Source organism: Mirounga angustirostris, unplaced genomic scaffold (genome assembly GCF_029215605.1).
Source record: "Mirounga angustirostris isolate CCGP_5_RB_7025 unplaced genomic scaffold, mMirAng1.0.hap1 SCAF_5, whole genome shotgun sequence".
NCBI lineage: Eukaryota > Metazoa > Chordata > Mammalia > Carnivora > Phocidae > Mirounga > Mirounga angustirostris.
This window is the reverse complement of record NW_026991713.1, coordinates 53,759,126-53,769,335: the sequence shown is the minus strand read 5'-3', so window position 1 is coordinate 53,769,335 and position 10,210 is coordinate 53,759,126.

The following is a 10,210-nucleotide window of genomic DNA, read 5'->3' as shown; positions in this document are numbered from 1 at the left end:
TTAAAAAGCAAAATAACCTGTTTGCAGTGTTCTCTCTGGAACTCAATTTTAACAACTTTAATGATGGAGTATTAGTCCAGATTTTATTGTTTGGTTATCAGATTAAAGCCCATCTTGACTAGACGTTGCTATTAAGAAAATTCAGGTACTGTATCTGTGCAGTGGATTGGATAGCAACATTGCTTTAGCAGGTTTTTATGCTGGTCATGAGTTTGGGCCTCATTAATGATAGGCTGAAGATTAGTTTAGACATTCAACATGAATTTGTTGAATACTACTGTCTTCAAGGCAGTGAGCTAACAAGTGGGGATTCAGAAATAAAGACTGATGCAGTCTTATCTACATAAACTTAACATTTTACTAGGAGACAGAGATGAAACTCTAATCATTACAATGAATCAGCAATGAAACTACTAATCATATAATGAATTATTTAATTAGAGCTGTGGCCCATGTTGTAAAGAAGAACAAAGCTCTCTATATCCAGTAATTCTCCAACTATCATCAATTAGGTTAGACGGAAGTGCTCACAAAAAGGAAAAGCAAGCATTAATGAAGTGAACATTTTACCTGTTTAGTTCACCACTGTGTATGTATCACTTTGCACAGTGCATGGCGTTTACTAGAAACATTAAATACTTACTAAATGGGAGAGGATGCTAGAATGGAAAAACCAGTGTGTGTTTATTAAGAATTATATTATTAAAAATGTATAATATTTGGGGGCACCTGGGTGGCTCAGTTGGTTAAGCGACTGCCTTCGGCTCGGGTCATGATCCTGGAGTCCCGGGATCGAGTCCCGCATCGGGCTCCCTGCTCAGCGGGGAGTCTGCTTCTCCCTCTGACCCTCTCCCCTCTCATGCTCTCTCTTAAATAAATAAATAAAATCTTTAAAAAAAATGTATAATATTTGGACAGCAGAGCAGCCTTACCTAAACCACATTTCCCATAGGTTGATACAAAGGGGAAATAACCATCTCTGTTGAGCACCATACCCCTTCCTGCTGATGCCAGGTCTTTATTGCCCCCCCCCCCCAGTTTTTCTGAGCCCACACTGGAGTCCTCGAGCCAATAACAGGATGACATATCTCTGATAATAGAGGGAATAGAGCTGGCATGCTCAAATCTAGGGTAGGAGTAAAATCTAAGGCCTAAACTCACTGAAATCATACATAAATATAGCAGCAAGTCTGAGAAGGGACTAAGATGAGAACCAGAATAGAGAGGGAACAGAGCTGGCAAGTTCTGGTGGGAAGGCAGGCACAAAAATTAGAAATATGGTTGTTAACATTTGTTTAATTGCATTTGTCCAGAACTATACTCTTCTGTCTCAGGTTGTCTTATGAATGTCGTAAAACCTACAACCCATTTTGAGCTACCACAGACTATTCGGACCCTTAAAATCTGGTAACTGACAACACTTGCCTTCAGAAAAGGAGGTGTGGAATGAATGACAGGGATGTTTTCTTCTAAATTACCATGAAATGAAACTAAAAGTAAGCATATAAGAGGGAAACAAAAAGCTTTATTCCTGTTATTTTCAAAATATGTATAATTTTTAAATATAGTAAAAAAAAAAAATTAACCCTATGGTCTTCTCACCTTACATGTCACATCTCCTCCAAAGAAGAAATTAATTGTAGCCTTTCTTATTTTCCTTTCCTATGCTACTTTTTTTTTTTAATTTGTCTTGGAAGCATTAAGAAAGGCAAACTAGTCTCACAGTTCTTTCAAAGAGAAGTCAAACAAAGAATGTCTATCATCTAAAGTAGAAATGAAGATCTGATTAAAATCAGAATTCCCATCACTACATCTCTACTCACCACACCAAAATCAGGAGCTATTGATTCCTTTAATTAAAAAAGACCTGATATGGAAATACTACATTGAGACCAATCCCACATGGACAAGTCTGTCAGGATTTTTATTTTTTGGCTCATACCTCAGAGATAGACATACTTAAATTTCAATTAAATATTACAGGGCCATGATGCATGCTCATCCACTGAAAAATCCCGAGAGGAAAGAGAGTAGGAACAAGGGAAGAGAAATGTGGAAAAGTGAGTAGACTCTCATGTGTGAAGGGGAAAATATAGTAAGAGCCCAAAACACAGAAAATAAAGAAAAAAAAATAATGAAAGCAAATCATTAAAATCATGGTGAATGATTCAGTAATCATTCAAATCTCTAAAAGTGCATAGCCAAAATATTATTACTTGAAGTTTACAGTGGGTATAGACATGTGCTAAATACCAGCATGTGAAGATTATTTATGTATTAACCCTAAAAATCTGAATAGACCTTGTTTATTTTGACTCCTTGTCTCTCTAATACTGTCATTCTATAGTTAATATTAAAGATAGACTTCTGCTAAGTAATAGTGTATGGTCTTTCTTTCTTTCTTTCTTTCTTTCTTTCTTTCTTTCTTTCTTTCTTTCTTTTTCTAATAAGCAGTAATAACTACAATTCAAAGGAAATACCACCTTTGTTGGTACCAATTAATGACTTTATGTAGGCTTTCTCTTTTTCATATATTAGTATTCATTACATAAATATGGAAGCAAAGTAAGAAAAAGGGGAGTAGGAATTGGAAGGAGAAAAAAGGCAAGAACATAGGAAAAAGAAGAGCAAAGTATGTCACTTCATAAATGGACCTGGTCATTAAATTTTCGTGGCAAGTTATTTCAGTTTTACATTTCAAGTACTTAAAGTATTTTAAAATACTCACACTTCTTCTGTTTATTAAATGGCAAACTGGTTTAATGTTCTTTGGTCTGGGACCATGATGCTGACATCTAAAGCAGAGCCAATTCTCTACACTTACAAAACTGTCCTAAATATCTATTTCCTCCATGTATTATTAATAATAAATTTTTCTCTCCCTGGGACCAACTCTTTTATATTTGCATACAGGACAGTGCTTACCTGCAAAATGCAGCGTAAAAGGGATAAAACTACTGCAGCAACTTGCAAAATTCTGAATGTAAAGTAAGGAAGGCATAAAATAAACAAACCTACAAGAAATGATAAAAAGCAAATGAAAGTAAATGAAGAAACAAACTGTGAAACAGTCCAGAAAACAAGGTGTGGATCAATTTGCTAGAAGAATGATTGTAAACTGTTCCAGACATGACATCTGGTCACCTCGGTTGTTTCCATTGGAAAGACTGATTTCTACAGAACTTTGTCAATGATTTCTCTCCCTAAAGGACCATGGCTGATTGATTAATCTGTCAGATAAACTATAAACATTTCAAAGGCATTTCTTCTAGTGTGTTTGTTGTACCTTAAAGCCCAAAAATATTCAGTCAATTCAAAATTTTCTTTACAGTCTACCAAAATGGTACAGAGGGAAAATATCACTGTGTATTACCATCCAGTAAAAAAAAAAAAGAGAGAAAGAGAAAAGAGAGATTGAAATCATTAATTTTTAGGGGTATGGTTTATGCCAGGAATGGCCAGCAACCCCTGAACCCACAATTGAAAGATGACTCCAAACTTTGCTGTGAAAGAGAGGAGAAGGTAAAGGGGTCAACGCTCAGAGACGAAGACCCTTTGCTCTCCTTTGCTCTCGCTTTTATCGGTCCTTCAGGATAATCACAAATCCTTATCACTGTTTCTCAAGCACGTGATATGTGACAAGGGGTCTTACGGGAACTAGGAGGATCTGTTTACCGGGAAAGATAATATATGCTAATCTGCATGTTCTTTGAGTTCTGCTAAACATAGGCTAAGGAACAATGCATACATCTCTTAGATCACAGGGCCAATGTTTGGGCTAAGAAAGCTTTGGGGAAGGCAACTCCCCACGGCCCTCCAAGGGCAGAGTGGTCACTCAGGCCGCGGCATTCCAAAGGCCTACTATGCTCTTTTCCAAAAACTTCCCTCACCCCCAGCAGCCTCTGTGTTAACATTTTAGCAAGCCAGGTATTATGGCTGATTTCATGCTCTACATTAACCCCAACAGATTTATATATCAATTAATTGATCATTTTCAATTTATAGTCTTCACCACAATAGAGAAGGAACACTCCTTAGAAAAGAGAAAACAATTTGAAATCACAGAATGTGTAAGTTTCTTAGCTGTGATCCTTAAAGATCTGAGGAAGCCATTCACAATGAAGATGGCTGCAATCTTGGAGAGAACAAAAAAGAAGGGCGGATCTCTTCCCATTGAAGGGAAACCCAAACTGTCATCAAGTCCCCAAAATGCCACATTTCTCGCTGCTCACTTAACTATATAAAAGGCAAAGTCAAGTCATGAGGACAAGGGAGCTGGAATGCATGTGAAATTATCAGAGCACCAGCATGTCAAAGAAAAGAGCCCCAAGTCACTCTCTGAGCTAAAGTACCTATAGGTCCAGCTACAAGGAACTGCAAAAACTTCTAATATTGCACAGACCTGACCTGAAGCTCCAGAGACTCTTTAAATGCCGACAAGGATTTTGACAATAAAGTGCAAGAAATAGTTACATGAATTCCAAGAAAAATAAACAAGTGACTAAATTGTAGATATGCCTAGGGATTTCTTAGGAGCTGATAACAACACTACTCAACTGTTAATTTCTCACCTTTTAAGCATCACAACATGAAAGTGATTTTTTTTTATTAATTTAGCTTCTAGTTTTGTCAAAAATAAGCATACCCATAATTTAAGGAGTCAAATAGTTCTATAAAGATGGTTTATTAAAAAGTAGTATCTTTTTGTGTGTCCCATTTCCTCTCTCTCCAGAGGACTCATTTTACCTAAATCTTTTCATATTTGCTTCTTTATCTCCAAATAATTGCTCATAGTGATATTTTTAAATTTTATTTCCATTTTTGGGCACTATGAAGTAAGTAGGTAATGCCCATCCTCCCCCCCAACACATACGTTCACATTTCCCAACCTTCTAATCTCTGAATTTGGTTAAGATAAATAATTCTCAGTTTTACTTTACTAGATGCATGATAGTCATGAGATATGTTCTCTACCATAATTATTTTTATTTTCCTGAACAATATTTTGTTTTCCCTTTAGCAAAATTTTCCCTCATTTGCTTGCTTACTTACTATTAACTTAACCCCCTAGATCTTCCCCAGATATGTAAGCCTTTCCTTAATACACTGAAACAATTATTATATTAATTTCATTTTTCTTAAAGAAATCTTCTCCAGAACCATTTGCTCTGCATTAGCCTGGTCATCTTTTAACCCTGATGCATTGTTATTTTGGGGAGAACTTCTCTCACTGATATCTTGAGCATTTCCTTTGCTTCTATTCTGTTTTTGATCCCTGTATTTTTCTTTTTTTTCTTTTTTTTTTTAAGATTTATTTATTTATTTTGAGAGAGCCAGAATGAGAGAGAGAGAGTACATGAGTGGGGGAGGGTCAGAGGGAGAAGCAGACTCCCTGCCGAGCAGGGAGCCTGATGCGGGACTCGATCCCGGGACTCCGCGATCATGACCTGAGCCAAAGGCAGTCGCTTAACCAACTGAGCCACCCAGGCACCCCTGACCCCTGTATTTTTCATTCCCTGTTTTCCCCTAGTTAGAAATAAAAATTGTATATAGGAAATAATTTTCCATCAGAATTACTGAGCTATTGGGCGCCTGGGTGGCTCAGTTGGTTAAGCAACTGCCTTCGGCTCAGGTCATGATCCCGGAGTGCCGGGATCAAGTCCTGCATCGGGCTCTCTGCTCGGTAGGGAGTCTGCTTCTCCCTCTGACCCTCCCCCTCTCATGCTCTCTCTCTCTCTCTCATTCTCTCTCTCAAATAAATAAATAAAATCTTTAAAAAAAAAAAAAAGAATTACTGAGCTATTGCTTAGTGATTTCCAGTGTGTTTATTGAGATTATCTAATGCCATTCTGATTGTTGAAATACTAGATCTCTTGTCTGTACTATTTGGAAATTTTAGAATAGTGGGCATCCCAGTGGATCCATTTCCTCCAGCGTGCTGTACACCTGTGGTGTGGGGGGTTACTTTCAGTCTGGGAAGTGATGCTCCTTTCTACGTATTTTCCTTGAGTTGTATCCTTGATGACTTTTCTATTCTCTGCTTTCTATTTTCTCTCTTTTGGGCAAATCATACTATTTTTTATATTGGACAACCTGGTGTATCCTCAGATCTATTTCTAGAGTACATAAAAGATGACTGGAAACTCTGTGCCTGTCAAGGGTCTTTCTATTTGCAGGCTTCACTTATAGACCATTTAGTTGGAGAAACCTGGGTATCAGTATGTTCTTATCTTGGGCTTGTCAGAGCTGCCTGAAAGTACATACTTATCTCCCAGGTACAAGAAGATGGCTGGGGAGGTTTTCTTTAAGGTATTTGCCCCCAGCACTCTGCTTTATACTTTCTGGAGAATAAACTCTAGTGTTCAGTCTGGAATGGATGAGCTAAATTAGGGAGAAAAACTAAGTGTTTAATTTCCTCTTAAGCAGATTACTTAATTTAGGTTATTTCTCACATTTCCCTATCCTTGGCTTGAGAATCATATCCTCTGATCTGATAAGTTAGTAATCACTTACCCACAACTTTCCAGTTTCCAATGCTCTCAACAGAAGTAGTATTATATCTTGTTATAAATCTGTTTGCTAGTTTTAATGGGATTTTACAGAGAATAAAGGTAAATGGGACTGTTCACTTTGCCATCTTTAACCAGAAGTTGAAATGACTATTTAAGAGAATGAAAGCCACTCTTAGTGGGGGGAAAAAAGTGTAATTGTGCCTAGGCATTTCTCTCTATAAATTTCCCCTTCTTATCCAGCATTGATACTTTGGGAATAGCACTTCTGAATAATTGCACCCTGTATCCATTAAAAATTTTTCTCAATAACAAAGCAGAAATAAAACCTTAGTTTTGAATCTAACCACAATATTCACCCCTCTGCTTAGCCAGCATTGGCCTTCTGCGGAGAGACTCCTGATAGTGCTAGTATTTGGTATCAACCACCAAGCACTGCCTTCTCACTTTGTGCTTAAGTGTGTAAACATACATGAGGTTTTCTGTTAGTGAGGTGATATATATCGAATATTATTTCTGCTATCTTCCATAAAAATAGTTCCAAAAAGAGATTTTAAAAGGGGTCTAGCACTTCTGATAGAGCACGGAGGAACATCGCCTTTGGAGATCATTTAGAAAAGCTCAGCAGAAGAGAGTAAGAAAGAGGACCATCCGGAACATCCATTTGCTTTGCATATGGTACAGTGAGTGAAGGCTTGCTTATAGGTTTGAATTTGCTACAAGCAGCACTATTCTTTTAAGCAGAATGTGCTTTATGGTGACAATTATTTCAGGAAATGTCTTTTTTTTTTTTTTTTTTTGCCTCACTTCATTTGAGGGGAAACAAATGGAAGGCATTAAATTGGGAGTAGGTGTATTTCTTTTGTAAAATATGGTTTCAGCAATGCTAATTAATATTGCCAAGCTTAGCTATCCCTCTATTCTATTTGTTTAATGTAATAAAATTATAATTGAATGGAAAGACATTTTGTTTCCTATCTCCTTCACTACTGGGGGGGAGGGGTGTAAGGCAATGACTGTTACTAAAACATTACTTCAGAGGCACCATGACAGCAGCAGAATCGCTACTAAGGAAAGTGTCTAGTGGAGATCTGTAGCCACTTCAGTACGATGCCATTAAACCAGCTAAACACACAACATGACCACAGCATCCGAGCAGAACATCGCAACACAAAGTCCCGGGGCTTATCCTCTTTAGAAACACTGTCTCTGTCTCTGTCCATGACATAGTAGAGCTGATCCAAATGTCTCCACCAGTGTGAATATCAAAGGGACATAGTGAATGATTTAAGCATATAAAGAATGCTCATGAGTGAAACACTTCTGCTGCTTACATTCCATCTTTTTTGTGTGGTTAATTCCTGGAATTATCAATAGTTGTTACAGTACAACTACTCCGCAGGTATCTCTGCACTAAACAGAATTACTAAATTATGTTACCAAATAAAAAAATATATTCAATTCTCAAACTTAAGTATCCTGAGGATGTTTTATTATGCACTAAAATTTGAGATAGCCATCCTGAAAAAAACTTTTTTGATGTGAAAAGGATTTGCCTTGTATTTTTTAAGATTTGTTTCATTTGGCACACAATGGCCAGTTATTTTATTTGGAAAAATGAAACAGCTATATTTATAAATGCAAATAGGTATATATTCTATATTTTTATGTATATATTTTTTTTCAGCAAAGTAGTAAATCTAGTGAGACTTCCTGTGTAAATTTACCAACCCCACCGAAGCCTATCTCTCTACCATCCAAGATAATCCATGCCTCTTACTGTGTGTCAGGCTTTGATTTGGAAAAGAATGGAGAATGAGATTATGTCATCATGTGGAAAAGAGAATTTAAATCATCTTAGATAGGCAACAATATTCATTATAAAATACCAGAAATTTAAATCACTGATTCCCCCTTATTTTCTTTTCTTAAAATGTGCGCAAGCTGGTAGCCTTGCTGAGCACGTTTCACACACAGCCTTTTCAAAAGTGCGCTCCCTGCTAGAGATGGAAACTGTAGAGAATGCTAATGGAAAGATAGGTTCTCAAGTTCTTCTGTGGAGGTTGTTGCTCACCGCAAATGAAAAATGCAGAACACAGCGCTCTGGGCTCTTTGGCCCATTCTGTTGAATTGAAAGGGAAAATTGAAAAGGTTCCAATTATTCCATTTATTACCTTAATGAGTTTTTATAACATGAAATGTATTATGTGATTAATGAGGATTTTATGTAGACGGTACATAAAAAAAGTCATCTGCAAAAAGCAAATAGCATTATTTTCTGGCTAGAGAAGGTGAAAATGAAATGCAAAATAAGGTTGATTGACTTAGATTTAATATATAAAAGGTAGCACTAGTTAATAGAGTATTGATTAAAGATATAAAAAGAGATGGTGACAATTCATCAAATATCCTTGTTCTACGTCCCCAGGGTGACTGATTAATAAACATCTTTTCTTCTGACTTAGATTTTCCTATTACTCTTTTTATATCTTGTTTCTTTTTTTCTGTAGACATATCAAATTCACACACTACCATCGCAGCAATGGCGTGAATCCTCACACAAAAGTATTATTTTGAAAAACTCTTAGTTTATTTTAACATCTTAAATGGGACTGAACTTAACATTAGGAGCAGGTACCAAAAAGTTGGGGATAATACTTAAAACACATTGGCCTGATTTAGTCAACTCATTCAGAAACAAAACTATAGTTGAAAAATAGAGAACTGTATCTGTAATCTGTATGCATTTAATCCATGTAATAATAATTTTACAAATATTTTAAATATATGATTGATTAATATATGAAATTAATAATGTAACTTGTTTTGAGCACCTGGGTGGCAGAGTCGCTTAAGAGTCTGCCTTCGGCTCAGGTCATTATCCCAGAGCCCCGGGATCTAGCCCCACATCAGGCTCCCTGCTCAGCAGAGAGCCTGCTTTTCCCTCTGCCCCTCACCCCATTCGTGCTCTCTCACTCTCTATCTCTCTCACTCTCTCTCAAATAAATAAAATCTTAAAAAAAATAATATAACTGTTTCTATAAAACACTTGTACATAGAACCGTCTTTATAATATACCAAATTGTAAAACAATTATTAAATCTTAGGAAAATGCTTGGTTTTCTAATTGAATTTATCTTCTCTTCCCTTTTACTAGGTGTTGTACTCTTCACACACAAGACCACTTATGCCCTCAACATACACACACGCACACACACACACACACACACACACACATACTCCAGCTCCAATTCAATTTTTAGCACTGTTAAAGAGAAGAAAGCCACAAGCAGCCTCTCCCCAGAGTAATGCAAAAGCAATTCTGAAATCTAATTCAGGAAAATATTTAACTACTTTATATACAACAATTTCCTTCTTTGTTTTCCTCTAAATAATGACACATAAATGATGGGTAAGTCCCTAAGGATTACACTTTTGCTCTCAAGAGAATATGTCATGGAGTGTATACCATTCTGCAACTCACAAATCTTGGAAGTGAACAGAATGATGTGGGGGAAAATCACCCTACTTATAGTAAAATGTGTTAAGCATTTTGTTCTTTTTCTTGACCCACAGATAACTTTGTCCCATGCTTGGCAATTTGAGTCTAAGCAAGATCAGCAAGTCTGAAAAAAGGGTCAATCGATTCTACTCTATGTTTATATGTGGCCAAATAAATGGACTCTGATCCAGCACATGGT